Here is a 15,489-nt window from a genome sequence, read left to right on the forward strand (position 1 = left end):
AAGACTGAACCTATGCTATTGCGTCAGTTGAGAAGTGGGCTGCCGTGGCGAGGTGTTTACACATGACTTCCTGGTCCACCAAGTCAAAGGCTGCCGACAGGTCCAAGAGGAGTAGCATGGCAGTTTTCCCTTGGTCTCTCAGTACATCAATTTATGTTTTTAGGTCAATAAGTGCCATTTCCGTGCCGTGTTGTGGCCTAAAGCCGGTTTGCAGAGAACAAAGAAAGTGGTTAGTTTCCAGGTATTTCTGAATTTGCAAGTACACTACTCTGTCAATGATTTTGAGGCAGAAAGGCAATGTAGTATTGGGCCTGTAATTAGTTGGGATTGAAGGGTCCAGAGTTTGTTTTTTAACAAAGGTAATACCCAGGACTCTTTTGTTACTTGGGGCCGTGTTAGTCGTGAATGAGGCATTGATAAGTTTTGTGATGAAGGGTGCAAGGTCTCTCGCCGCATCTTTAATTATTTGGGTGGGGCAATTGTCGCCCTGACAGTTAGAGGGTTTCAAGGATAGAATAATCTTTTCTGTTTCCAGGATAGAGACTTTAAAGCTAAAAGGTTCAGGGGGGCTGGTGGATTCTATAGGATTGGTGAATTGTGGTTCTGTGGGGTATAGAGAGGCTTTTTTGTTGGCAATCTTAGTTTGAAGTGTGAATATTTTGTTTGGTAGGGCATTCTGAATGCTGGTGCACTATAGTTTATCCTTAGGTGCAGTGTCTAGTGGAGGACGGGGGGATCCCAGTTCCTGGAGGATCAAGAGGAGTTCCTTGGTGTTAGAACTAGCATTGGAAATTCTTACATTATAGAGGTATTTTTTAGTGTGGATTATTTCCTTTTTGTAGTTATTAGCAAAGTGGGTCAGTAGTATCTTGTTTTCCTCCGATGGGGTGTGGCGCGATTGAGATTCTAGTTTTCTTTTCTGTAGTCTAAGGTCTTTGATGTGAGGTGTAAACCAAGTATTGAGGTGTGCGCGTTGTTTACTTTTGTGCAGTTTAAGTGGTGCAATGGAGTCGAAGGCTTTAGACATGGTGTTGTTGTACACTTCAATGAGGAGGTTGGGGCCAGAGTTACTCATGAGAGAGTTAAGGGGTGGAAGGATATGGGGGAGTAACTTATCTGGTGTGATATTTTCTTTTACTCCTGGTTGGGAGGGGCGGTGCCATGATAGTATCTTTAGCTGTTTGTCTAATGCTAACGAGAAATCAATCAGGTGATGGTCAGTCCATGATTGTTGTGTTACTTTGGTAATAGTAGTGTCGCAATTCAGGTCTGCCACCCAGTCAAGGGTCCTACCTTTTGGTATGGGTGGGTACAAGGACCTTTTGGGTAAATCCATGTTCTGAGAGAGTAGTGGCTAGTGCTTGCGCATGTTTGTCCTCTGGATCATTAAAACCAAGGTTAAAATCTCATAGTATTAATAATTGCGAGGAGCCTTTTGTGTTGTTGGTGAGGAGGCTAGATAAGTCCTCTTCGAAGGTGTCGATAGTTCCTGGAGGTCTATATAGCAGATAAATGGGTCAGGCAATAAGAGATGGGCATTTTGGCAATGAGCAATTCGCAGGATTTGACTAGCGGTGGAGGTAGGAGTCTTATAGCAAGGTTGGCTTTTGCTATGATGGCTAGGCCGCCTCCTCTGGCATTGGGTCTGTCTGTTCTAAGTATTTGGTAATTGTCAGGGATTTCTAGCACAAGGGCTGGGCCTGCTGCATCGTTCAGCCAAGATTCAGTGACCGCTAGGAAGTCAAGGTTGTCTATGGATAACAGGTCTGCTATTTCCGTGGCATGTGCCACTAGTGATCTCGCATTAATTAATGCTCCAGAGATAGTGGTCATGTTTATTAACTCGTGAGGTCTGGCGGGAGCAGGTTTAGGTCGATTGGTTGTTTTAGATTTAGGAGGAATGTAAGAGGCATGGAACAAGGTTTTGAGTAAGTCCTCAAAGTCTAGTCTGTAGGCTGATTCGTGACACAGGGCATTTTTGTTGTAGCTAAGGCAGGGATAGGTACTGGATCTCGGCTTGTAGAGGCGAGGTAGTCTGGCTCAGAGTCTGTTATTTCTGTCAGGTAGAGGACAAGTTAGGTGCTTAGAATTTGGCATTGTTGTGGCTGTGGATGTATGGTAGAATCAGCAGTAGGAGTGGTGTCAATGTCATGCTAGGGAGCATAATACTAGGCTGGCAAGACCTATTCTGTATTATAGACTAGTCGGGCGTAGCCTGGGCGTGGGGTGGTGTAGACTGGGAGGGTAGGCTGGTGAGGCGTAAGTGTAGACCTTTTCAGGGATATTCAAGGATAGATGTAGGCTATCTAGGCAGTGGATATGACATGGGCTATCCAGTCATAGGCATAGGCTAGTCGGGCATAGACATAGGCTACATAGGCATAGACATAGGCTACTCGGGCATAGACATAGGCTAGTCGGGCATAGACATAGGCTGCATAGACATAGGCTACTCGGGCATAGGTGTGGGCAAATCAGGCGTAGACAAAGGCTACTCGGGCATAGACATAGGCTACTCAGGCATAGACATAGGCAGCTCAGGCATCAGACAAAGACAGTTCAGGCAAGGGTGTAGGCTATTCAGATGCTGGCACGGCTATTCACACGCATATAAGGCCATACAATTAAGATATAGACTGGTTCTAAATTATACCAGTCCACACTAAAGTTTGTGCCGTCCCCATTTTTATGTGCGTGTAGTGTATCTTTCCATTTCTTCTTCATCTAATGGGGACATATCCCCTTCCTCCAATTCTACTGTACTCCAAGGGTCAAGGTGTAGAAGGAATTTAATTCTAGTCCCATATTCTGCTAGCAAAGCAATGGTCTCTTCTACAAAGAGACCATGCCAGTGAATCGGACTTCCCTCATTCTACTTTTTTTTTTCCAGTTCACATTTTTCCTTTTACACACATTTTCTCAAGCTCGTGGCTTCAGCCTTTTTGTTTTTTTTAATTTTCCTTCAAGTTTTGTCTTCTAATTGTTCCTCAATTTCGCTCAGATGCTTTCTTTCCTTTTTCCTCTGGAGTCTTCTCTTTCAAAGTTAATTTCATCTGACATTGCTGGGGAATGTGACCTTTAAAAGGCATTGGTGGCAGGGCTGACAGATATTGACAGGATTAACTGCAGGACCAGCGTCAGAGGAGCACCAAAGCTTGTTTTGCTGTCACTTTAGTTTTTGGTTTCATAACCGGTGATATTGATGATCAAGCCAATGAAGGCTTTGATGCTGGGTGTATGAAGTGAGACAGCCTTGATGCTGTGTGAGATGCAGGTGAAGAGCAAGGCATTTGGTGAGCCCAGAATGGTACTCGCAGTGATCCACCACTCAAGTCCAAACACACTACATTATACATTGAGGGACAGCTGGGATCACTTTTGAAATGTTGGCAATGAAGCAAACATGGTACCAGTGCGGTTTTATGAGACACTGTCACTGAACCTGTATGTGGGCGAGAAGGGGACGTAATGGTCTCCAAAGAAAGTTGTTTTGCTCTACTTGGCTTTATCTGTTGACAGGTTTTTTTTCTGGACCTTTCTGAGTACTGCTCCTCAGGATTGACATCAACGACCCATGCCTATTTCTTTCCAGGTCCTGGCTGAGAAAGTTTGACAGATGTGACAATTGGGGACGTCATGATCAGGGTAGAAGCAGGACACGTGATCTGTGTGAGAGTACTCCTTATGAAACATATTCGAGGATCAGGCTTTCACAAACACACAGTGGTGATTGACATACAGCCTAATTTTTGGCCCAGAATGGAATTAGAATTCCATTGAAATCAGAAAACCAACCTCCCTTTATTTTATTCGACACTTAACCTCCGACTATGAATGGCCTGTTGCTATGGGCTAATGTGATAGTGACAGAAAAGCTGTTTTAATGTAGATGTATATAACATGTCTGCTGAAACAATGGGTTTACAAGGTGTGTGCTACAGTGGCACCACATTCAGATACCAAGAGGGGTTGGGATACTACCTCTTTGGGAAGGATTTCTTGCACCTATTACAATACCTCTTAATTTGGCAAATAGAAATGTACTGGCCCTGTTGTGTGGGAGGTGCTCAGAGTTGAAAGATATGTCCCACAATGATCCAGTTTGCCATACTTGGCCAGGTCAGTGATGAAGGACAATATACAATGTAGTTAACCGTCAAGAGGGTAGGTATTCGTATTCAGATGCCAGTGGCAGAGTCATGTCCTCTTGATAGTGTACTGACTAGTGGTGGAGTCTTTTCAGGCAGCTTTCAGAATCTCTAAATTGTCCCTAGTGTGGCCCAGATGCCCATGTGTTGTTCCCTCAGAGGCCAAGATGCTAATGGCATTGAATGAGGTGTAGGATCAATCTCCTTTGCTGAGCAAGAAGGTCCCTCTGTGCCAGAAGTAAGGCTGGAAGTTCATGAGCAAAATGGTAAAGGCCTGAGCACCGGTACCAGGCTGTATAGCGGCACCAGGAACACATACATTGGCTGATACTCCTATGGGAGGAGGAAGGGAACCCTGAGAGAGCCTGGCAAGTCTCACCTTCAAGACATGTAATTGGGCTACTACCTAGTCCCAAGTTCATGTTTGGCCAGCCCTAATGGAGAAACTTGTGTTCCAGAACTGGGGAGGACGACCGTTTCCATTAATTGTGGGCCTGCATAAGTCTGATCAGGCTGTCTACTCATACATTTGGTACCTCTGCTGGGTGTGTGGCCATTGGAAACCTATTGTTCTTGAGAGCCATTCGCCAGAGAGCTTATACCAAGCTGCACAATGGAGGGGGGTTTGTTCCACTCTGCTTGTTCAGGTAGAGCATAGCAGTCATGTAAGTTGTCAGTTCAAATCAAGACTCTCACCCCTTGAAGAGATGTTAGGAATGGCTTGAGAGCCAGGAAGATCATTTTCAATTTCAGGATGTTTATGTATTTGCCTTGCTCAACGGGGCTACACAGGTCATGGATGTGTAGAGACCCAATCATGGCACCACAAACATACCGGGAGGAATCGCCGCAAACAATATAGTGGGGTCCTGTTGGTAAAAGGGGATTGCTCCGTTAGATTTTGCAGTGTTGACCACCATAAGATGTTTATTACCATGTTTCGGGATTGATGCACCAGTATTGCGCATGTACTGGGAACTGCCAGTACACACACGCCAACAGGCCCAGGATCCTTTTGAAATGTGATTACAGGGGTGTAGAGGAGCAGATGATGTCATCTATAGTGCCCGCTCCGTCATACTGGAAGCAAAGCAGGAAGACTCTATGCATGGCACCAGGTATTGTCCCAATACCACACAGAGTGTACGAGAGACATTATCAAATGTACCCTCCCACTGAAGTGGTGGACGGATGTTGGCATACACCATTAGACATAGAAGAGCTGTACATACAAACAGATGAGAGTAAAGTGATGTCATAAAGGGAAGACATGATGACGCACAAACAATAGAATAATACTTAAAGAATAAAGGTGTAATCCAAGTAACAAAGTAATTAAATATGAAGAGATGAAGAAATCATCTATGCCGAGAAGACAAGTGAGATGAAGTTCAACTAATGTATATATGCAGAAATGCAAGGTAGATGAGTTACATAGAGGTTTACTGCAATAGAAACTATAACATGAGTAAAGCGGCCATGATGGAAAGATGGATGTCGGATCGTATCAAAACGACCTCAGAGACAAATCAGAAATGCTGCAGAAAACTGTTTCCTGCGAGGAACAAAGAATATCTGTTTTACTAAGACTAAGGGTAACATAGCAAGACATCATTGGAAAGTACAAAGGGCACATTTCTCTTAGGTTAGACGGAAGCGAAAACATCTGCAAGTGCCAAGTATTGAATAATCAAGAGTGCAGAAAGCACAAGTAAGACGGAGCAAGCAAGTATCCAGAGGACAAGAGGAGTAATAGCACCCAGCATAATTGAATCAAATAGCAGTAAATAACAGGTCGAAATTTACATGCATGGTGTATGACACGTGGTGCAAGACTCGAAAACAAGGTGTATTCATTAAGCCTCAGAAGAAGATAGTGGTGTACCCCGACTCCCTTAAAAATCCCAGAGAAGAAAACAACCAGCAAGGTCTACTACAAAGGAGAAGCTTAGGCTCATGGTCTAGCTGATGAGACGTGGTAGGCTTATTGACAAATGTGGGCAGTGGTCTGATGTTATTCACTGCACCTGGGTTTTGTTCTGTTCACATGCTGCTAGCGAGCCAAATGTCCAAGGTTGGGAAGAGTATGTCAATCAATCATGAGTGGCTATGTAGCAACATGCTATACAATGTTGTAGAAGCCAATCCACCGGTCTTATTTTTAGAATCAATATTATACGAGGCGTGCCTACTAGATAAGGGGCAGCCACCCATGTTCACTCATGTTATTAACACTTATACACAATAGGTATATCTGTTCTCCTAACCAATCCCTCCCCCCGATAGGTTTGACTGTTTGCCAGGTTGGATGACGTCATAGCTGACTTACATCAAAGTATAAAGTCTTTGTGTAAGAGAAAAGTAACCAAGTGTGTGAGCAGCGACTTGTTATGCTTGCCAGATTTCCCTACTTTATTTGAGCTAACAATAAAGTAGTCCATTGCCATATTCTTTGAGTCCATCTGGTTATTTCGGTCCGAGGTAATTTACTATGGTAATTACATTCTGCGTGTGAAATGCGCTCCCAGGTGCTATTGCACATTTTGGTAGTGGTGCGGATGGTTCAAGATCTATCTACCTAGTCCCAGATCTAGTCTCTCGGATGATCGCCGTCTTTCGCCATTAGCCAGAAGATCGTGAAGCTTCCTGTGGAGAGCAGCATGCAATACACACGTGTGGGAAGAATTGGTCGACAGGTGCCCCTTTGAGGAAATACCTGTCTGGTCCCCGCAGGTGCCCCATGGACTGAAGACGAACTGGTCGATTGAGGGAGAGTCAATGCTGAAGGACTTGCGCTGAGCCACGGAAGAGCATTGGATGTGGCAAATAAAGGGGAGGGGCTATAGTCTAAGTGTAAATATTTGGTAACAGATTTGTGTTTACAGGGATAGATACCTCAAATTCAGATTCCAAGGGGACCAAAGAATACACATTAAACTCTAAGTAGAGTATGTGATAGAGTATCCTGAGGTAAGTGCCAATTAGGAAGCATGCGTATTACACTCCAAAATAGAGTAAATAGTGAGGTGAGATGCATTTACTAAGAGAAAGTAAAGGAAGGTGATCACAGAAAAAGAAAAGTGCATGTTTATTTGGGGTTATAAATACATCAGTGTAAGACTTTTGTTGTGTACAAACTAAGAAATATAAAACAATAGTAATAAAATCAGATGAATATTGGGCCTTAAAATCAAGTGATTGATTTCAATCAGAGAAGGATTAAAGCTGAGAAAACTAAACAATAAACAAAGAAATAAATAGAAACAATATCATAGAGATTTTAAAATTGGTTAAAATAGTGGGCTGTTGTGGTAAAGGGCAGCGATTGACAGTGCTCGCCCAAATCGATTTTGTGTTGTGAGTATCTTTAAGAAGCTGGTAAGTATTGGCAGTCGAGATAGACTTGCCATCATGGGGACGCTTCCCTTTTACATCTATGCAGGACATTACCAGGTACACACCTAAAATTAGCCAGTATCACCCGGAATGAGTGAAGGGTACGACTGATAAAAGAAGAAGGCTCATTGTCAAAAACAGTATTGCGACATATGACAACGTATCTGTATGCTACGTACACAGGGAAGAAGATACAAAAATGATTCGCTATTTTAGAGTTGAGTTGTGAAAGATGTATCAAAACGAGAAAGAAGACCCTCCTGAGAAGGAGTGGATGCTCAATCAGCATAAGGAGGAGGATATAACACCCTCAGCCCCTCTTACTCCTCCCAAAAACGATAGTACAATGGAAGATAAACAGGGAATTTATCCTTTAAAGGAATTAAAGGCAGCGGCGGGGTATTTTACTCCAACATACGCACCTCCTGCTTATAATAGTGAAGACTGTATGGAAAAAAGTAATATTAAGGAATGAAAAACATATCGACATGCACTTCTTTCCTCTCCGACCGACCCTCCCAGGTCCAACTTGGGTCCTTCCTCTCTGATATCTTTTTCTCTACATGTGGCGTCCCCCAGGGTTCTAACTTCTCTCCTTGGCTTTTCTTTTTTCAGGCTACCCTCGTCTTTCTGCTACCCAGGAGTGGTGTGGCGCCAACTACCTCTGCCTTAATGCCAGTAAGACCGAGATTCTACTCATCGGCACCCCCTCTCCCTCCTTCTCTTCAGCCCTCTGGCCGGCCTCCCTTGGCCCTCTTCCTGCTCCCACCTGCATGGCTAAAAACCTCAGGGTCATCTTTGACTCCACACTCTCCTTCTCTCCTCACATCTCCGACGTCTCTAAGAAGTCACACTACCAGCTGCACCTCCTCAGAGGTATTCTTCCTCTCCTCTCCTTCCCCCAGAAGCTCACCGTCTCCAGAGCTCTGGTTCTCTCTAAGCTGGACTATTGCCACAGCCTCTATCTAAATCTGCCTGCCTCTACTCTCCGCAACTTATCCAAAACAGGACTGTGAGACTTGTCCTTGGCCTCAAGCCCAGGGATCGTATCTCTCCAGGACTGAAATCTCTGCACTGGCTCCCAGTGGCTGCAAGGATTAAGTTCAAAACCCTCTGCATTATCCACAAGGCCTTCTGGGGCCTGGGACCGCATTACCTTCAACTCCCTCTTCCTAAATACCTTCCTTCTCGGGCTCTTCGCTCATCTGCCTCCAACTCCCTCAGGGTCAGCCGCTTCTCCAAGCAACAAGTTGGTGGTCGATCTCTCTCCTCGGCAGGGGCCTCCCTCTGAAACAGCCTTCCTGCCTCCCTGAAGCTTGAGGAGAACCATCTCCGGTTCCGGAAGAACCTCAAAACCTTCCTCTTTGCCTCTGCTTTCTCTGCCTCTCTCCCCTGCTGATATTCCCTGCCGATTCGGCACTGGTTACCTGGCCACCCTTTCTGATCTTGGGGCCAGGTGCCGCCGTTTGCTCACCTGCCCTGCCTCCCTGGCAACCCCTGCCCTTGGGGACTGGTTCTGTATCCCATCAGTCCCTTACCAGCACTTATGTCTGCTCTTACCTTGCACTTGTCACCTTCAGGCCATTATTTATTGTATTATTCTTATTTCCCATGTACTGCACTTTTCTCCTTTCCATTCTCCTGGCACGTCTTCCCTTTCTCCCTATCCTCGCACTTGCGCGATCTGAATGACACCTGGCCTAGTAGGATCGTTGTCTGTCTTCCACTGTCTTCCCCTCCCTTGCCTCGTCGCGCCTTGAAACACTTGTGTATGGGCACGTTATAAATGCCATATCATATAATGAATATAAAGAGCGTTACGAACAAAGAAGTAGACAGAAATAGAGGAAGTTAAGAGCCAAAAAGAGGAGAAGGACATAGCCAAGGAAGAGATCGTACTACAAAACAAATGGATGGGAGGACAGATATTAATCAAGTTAGACGGAAAAGATATCCATGGGAAGAAAGAGAAGAACATGAAGATAAAGAAAGGGAACAGGAAAGGGCATACAAAGAGCAGAAGGAGAAAGAGAAGAAACAAAAGGAAGAAAGAAGAACGTATGAGGAACAAAAGAGAGAATAGAGGACAGGAAACGCTGTGAACTAGAAGCCCAGAGAATGAAAGAACGAAGGTTGCAAAGAAGGTGAGAGGAAGTAGAGGATAGGGAGATGAGAAGGGAAGAAGAAATGAGAAGGAGCAGGGAAAAAAAAGATGAATTAGATCAGCTTGTTAACAGATGCATCGTGCCAGTTGAAGCACGAGAACGATTGGAAGAAGAGAGGATCACAACAGCCCGTAGAGCGATGCAGGGAATACAGAGAATACAGACATGGGCTGACGAGCAAGAGGTAGAAGGCATAAGGAAAGCGATTGGGGATTTATATAGGCAAATGAGGCGAAAGGATGGATATAAAACTAACAGGAACAATGAGGGATCTTTATCAGAATGAATAGGAAGCAGATTGGGTGACATAATGGCTGACAAACATAGGGCACTGTCCGTAAGTGGGTTAGATCTTACTGACAAGGGCTGGGATGATAGCCGTACAAGCTGGGTATAATGATGTCACACAAAGAACGGGAACAAATTGAGAAGGCACAGAGAGAGGGTGCATGTGGTTTTTCAATAGATCCAAGTATAGAAAAAGGGATAGACTTGTCAGAATTAGAAGACCCTAAAGAGAAAACACCAGAACCAGCACCATATTCTGAACAACCACCAGCATGATCGCACAGTGCAGGGGATATATCCCTGCGATTTGTGAGCAGATTAAGGTCACTGCCAGGACGAAGACAGATGGGCGAAACTAGCCCCACATGGAAAAGGAGAAGTGTAGGTGGGTACGATTATGGGCGAGGGTATACGCAATTCCCATTATTACAGAAGGGGGGAGGACGACCGCAATATACACCATGGCCACAAATGGATAAAGATGACTTCGGGTGTGTGAAAAGGGATCTATGAGTTAGAAAGGATGACAGCGGGAATGACGTTAGCAGTGGGTGACATAAAGGGCCTGCTAGCAGCCATCCTGGGAGAGAGCCCGGACGACATTTGGAGACTAGCAGGGTATGCAAGTATAACGCCACAAAACACGACACAAGACAGAGCACCATTTAATAATTGCAGAGCAGATGTATGGAGAGCGCTTAGAGTACAATACCCCGATATATCAGACATGGGTGCGATTATGGCAATGAAAATGAGGGTGGATGAAGACCCTGTTGCCTTTATTCAAGAGGTTCAAGAGCTTTGGCGTCCTGAGACGAGAGAACTGTGGGATAAAATGGTGGCATTATTTTACCACATTTTTGTCAGGGATTGCCTGAGCTAGTTCAAAGGCAGATGAAGAAACAGGTAGGGATGGAAGCGAAGCCTTATACAGTAGTTAACAGTATTTCTGGCTATCATTGTCGATTGTTGTAAGAGAAGAATACGAAAAAAGCTGAGGGCAGAAAGCAAGAGGAAGCAAAGTTAGTTCTGAAAAAATTGACCAAGTTTTCTACAGAAGGAGCGGTATTGACAAGCGGTGAAGGTGTGGTAACACAAGAAGTACAGTGAAGCAACAATGGGAAGAGGTGCACAACTAGTATTCGATGTAGTAAAACGTACGTTTAAGTAGCCACTTTATCCGGATGGGTATCCCTATGTATAAAGGGTCATATCAATAACTTCTGGTGCAATAGGGTGTGGGCTCTAGACCATCAGAGACCATAAAACAAATAGCTAACAAGATAAAGCCCGTTGTCACCAACAGGAAACCCTAAATCGCACTCTCAGTGGACCAAAGTCCTATAAAGTCTTTTTAGGTGTGGGGTGAACCACACCCTCCTTTTCTTAACTCATCAAAGAAACATTGAAAGAATTCTAAAGATAAATGTCTAAAATTTGGCAATGGAATTTAATTGGGGTGGATAGAATCCACCTCTTATAAATTAAGTTTTAGGAAATCTATACGTTAGGGAGAAAAACGGTGTTCAAATCAAAAACATGTTATACAATTCAACTGATGACATATGACAATTTAACATTGGAATGATTCCTAGTTAAAATCATTGAGAGCCTGTCTGTTAGTCAGCATTAACAACAAATACTGATGTGTTAACGCAATACCGCTATGCATATAGTACATAACATAAAGAGTTAATAATGTCCAAAAAGCTCAAACTGTTTTAAAAAACAACTCTGGCTAACGCGTTTCGGAATTAATATTCATCTTCAGGGCATTTGAAGCTTAATGTTCCATGTAATTCAAGTAACAATGTACACCTGCGAACAAAACAGGTGAATACATTTAGTCTAATGGAATGTTTTATAAACACAACCTCTAATAAATATGTAAAAACAAAATGTACACCAACCTGAACTTTTCTCTGGCTGTGTAGTTTTAAGGTGTATCAACCCTGTGTGTAAAAACAACATGTTGTGATAGAAGGTAGAATGTTAGATACCCTCCGCATCAAGTCCCAACCGAAATTATGGAACTGATGGAGAAAGAAATTCTCAAGTCCTACTTACCCGCCTCCAGAACTTCAATTGGTAAGGCAGGACAATCACTAGCTGGCAAGTTGTAGCTCTCTCCGGTGTATATAGTGTAATCACTGTAAAACAATGATAATAGGTCACCTGCTGTCATGCAGCTTGGTTCCATCGGGATACAAATTCATAAAATGCAAGTGTAGTTCACAATTTGCATTCCATATATATCTATGCATGTGCGATATGAAAGGGTGAACAAGTGCCCCTCCTAACAGTAGGTGTATGTAATCACCGTCCAGCGACGGCAAGGTATAGTAATGCTGCATGTTTCCGACTAAATCAAAGCGGTCTATGTCAAATAAAGCATTTCGATCAGTGTGTGCCTTCTATCAATGTGTCGGAGCGGCACGCGTGATACACACCAGCTCGTCTCTACATGTGATATTCAAAAGTAGCAAGTAGAGGTTTAAGGACAGACACAGCTGTCATATCCATGCCACCCGATCTGTGCACAGTTTTATGAATACATAAATAACTGCAGCACTTACCAGGAGTGTGCAGTAGCGAGCTCGGAACTAGCCATCTGTAAACTGCGCGGTCTGAGTTCACTGTGTATAATGGTAACCACGGGGTCGGTACGCATGCGCATAGACGCACCGTCTGACCAATCCGCCATGTTGCTGTGGGACCTAACTAGTAACGGTCCTAAGAGTTACACAGATTCGGCCCCCCCACCCTCCGATCCATCCAGGATCTATAGAATAACACGCCCTGTCTGCTGTCACTCTCCAAAGCAGGGTTTCAAATGGGCACTTGTATATAAAGTTAGCTATTTAAGTTGCCCTCTTCAATTAAAGCACAACACGCCCTGCATTCCCCTCTTGTCCTCTGTGCTCTCTTCTCCGTTCACTTCAAGTGCTAATGGAGAGAAAGTGCAGCAGTAATCACCTCTCCACTCTTAAGTGCTAAAGGTATGTGAAGGAGCGCTATGCAAGAATTTATTTTTCAAATAATTGCAAACCAGAAGTAATCGGGATGATACTTTTATTAAGCTTTCAATATCCTGTCTGGCAAAGACCACTATGTGTAAACTTAAAGACAATCATGCAATTCCATTACTCAAATGCAAGTTGTTACATAATGCATAAATACATCATTGATGCTGTAAAACTGCATCATCACCATGCTTTACAGTTAAGTTTAGGTTAGTGTATCTAGATTTCCTAGTGTCAACTAAATTTCATTTTGTTGGGAAAGATGCATCATATTGACACCTCTGAAAATGTACATGATCAAATGCTTTTGATGACAAACCTAGTTCTGTAACCTACAGGTTGCATGCATCTTGCACCTGCTGCTCCCATGAGTGAACCCATACTCCTTGACATTCTATGAAATTCTATATGATCACGCTGTTGCTTTATACCTGTCGTGAATCGACCTTATTTAAAGTCACGAAGACTTGCGATGGCCCCTCCAATCACTTGGAAGATTCCTTGGTGTCTGGCTCAACGCCGAAAATACGGCGGTTCTGTGTGGACTGCAGCATCCAGCATTCCGTGTTAGTACTCACGTCAGGCGCTATGGTCACGGGATACGCATGGGCCATCATTCACGTCTGTATGCGAGTACTACTTATTCTTGCTGCGCACACGGAGCGGTGCTCCTTAACTGAGTTCTACAGCCAGTTTTGTAGTGTCCGTTTTCTGCAATCTTGTTTCTTAAACCTGTTTTGACTCCTTGGCCTGTTATTATGGATTGCCCATTTTGAACTGCCCCTGATTTCTGGTATTCGTCTCCTTCGGATTGATTCCTGTTACCCCTGACCCGGCATACGTTACCAGGACTCCCAATGCCTACCGTTCTGTTACGTCGCTACCCCGGAACTCTGCAACTCGGCGCTATCGCTCTGAAACCTGGTCAAGTACCTCCCGCTCCCGCTTGGACCCGCTCCTGTATTTTCCTCTTTCATTTCCATTCCTTTACTCCTTCTATCCTTATTTATTTTGCCCCCTCCTCCATACCTTCATACACGGACTCATTTACCTTCACCCTGGGACGCTCTGCTGAACCACGAGGATTATTTCATTTGGACACAAGAGTGACTGTTGTGGATGCTCTCCTGTTTTCTTCTTTGGTCACTCCTTTCCACCAATTACCTGGATGCTCTGCAGTACGACAAGAACTGTTGTCAATCCTTTCCTGTTGGGATTACGGGACTTCTCCTGGACCTTCTTTATTTGGTTCTTCATTCCATTTCCTTCGTTGTGGCCAAGTAGGTTTCGGGTCTTGTTCTTCACGGAGCAGGTAAGAGTGGGAAATAGTGGGTGGTGTCGGATACGGTTGGTACTTTTGATCAAAGTAGTAAACAGCTGTTATTGTTGTTTCCTCTAGCTCTGTTGCTGCTGCTCCTGCCTTTTCACTCAAGCCCCTGTTCTGTTAGGTGCTTTCTCATACTCCTACAGACTGTGCTCTTGTGAGGAAAGTTTGGCTGCAAATTGGCTTCAGGCAAAGAGGGGGTTGTGACAAAGATTGTCTGGTTTTGACAATACCATGTACCCTATAAGTGAGATGACCACAAACTACAACATTCCACCTAGTTTGCCGAGTTCTCTGCCTACTATGCAATCCACTCTTTCTTGCCGCTTACATAACAAATGCACAAATCGAACTAGATGCTTATGCAAAGTAGTGATCAATCCCAGTCTGTACAACTACTGCAATACTGAACACTGTGGTTAGCCTCTGGAGCTCGCTTTGCTTTATTATTGTGATTGTATTATATATTACCACCTGCAGGAGACAGCTGGCCAGATTGTTTTCAAAGCCTTTTTATCTTATTTGTGTCCATTCATGTAGCTAACCTTCTACATTTTACAGACACTCTTCAATGGTTCTCAATGTCTTTTCGCCCACTCACAGAGTAGATTTTATGAAGAGCAAGTAGCATTTGCAAAAGATGTTTGAAACTTTTATTTAATATTTACTTTGCAATAAATGTCAAATAAAGGTTTTACTGTGCATGGCTGGCCTCTGGGTGGCAGCAGTGTTCCAAACAGAGTGGGTTTGTAGTGACATGCACCATTTGACAGAAATCACATTTTAAAGTTGTTGTCCTCCATTGCTATGGGTAGAGTGCATTTCTCTTCGGTTGCCTATGTGAACAAAGTTACCCGACCTGCAGGTCTAGCTGAAGTTTAAAGAATTTGCAAGGCCTGACTCCTCTCACTAATGTCTTATTTCAGCAGTTTGCAGAACTACTGTATTGTTGTTCATTTCATGTCTTGGGTACAAATAACCTCTGGTGACATTAACAATATTAGAACAAAATTGCTAATCAAATGGGTGTTTTTGCTAATAAAAAAAAATGTATTAGCAAACTCTGCTAATCAATTTTTGAAAACTAATTTATGCCTTGTAGTACACCATTGCAGACGAATAAAGGAGTGTGATAAGGAGACTAC

At 43.8% G+C, this 15,489-nt stretch overlaps 1 protein-coding gene across 1 annotated transcript in view; it reads right to left on the bottom strand.

The window, feature by feature from the left end:
• PHF13 (PHD finger protein 13) overlaps positions 1 to 12,647 on the bottom strand; it is a 108,228-nt gene extending 95,581 nt beyond the window's left edge. Inside the window, exons 1-3 of the mRNA XM_069610423.1 lie at positions 12,574 to 12,647; positions 12,065 to 12,147; positions 11,908 to 11,949 (exon numbers count right to left, since the gene is read on the bottom strand). The gene's annotated coding sequence lies outside the window, so the exon portion shown is untranslated. The remainder of the gene's footprint in view (positions 1 to 11,907; positions 11,950 to 12,064; positions 12,148 to 12,573) is intronic.
• Between the last annotated feature and the right edge of the window lie 2,842 nt (positions 12,648 to 15,489).

The sequence above is a fragment of the Ambystoma mexicanum genome, chromosome 8 (genome assembly GCF_040938575.1).
Source record: "Ambystoma mexicanum isolate Mex_15411 chromosome 8, UKY_AmexF1_1, whole genome shotgun sequence".
NCBI classification, from domain to species: Eukaryota; Metazoa; Chordata; class Amphibia; order Caudata; family Ambystomatidae; genus Ambystoma; species Ambystoma mexicanum.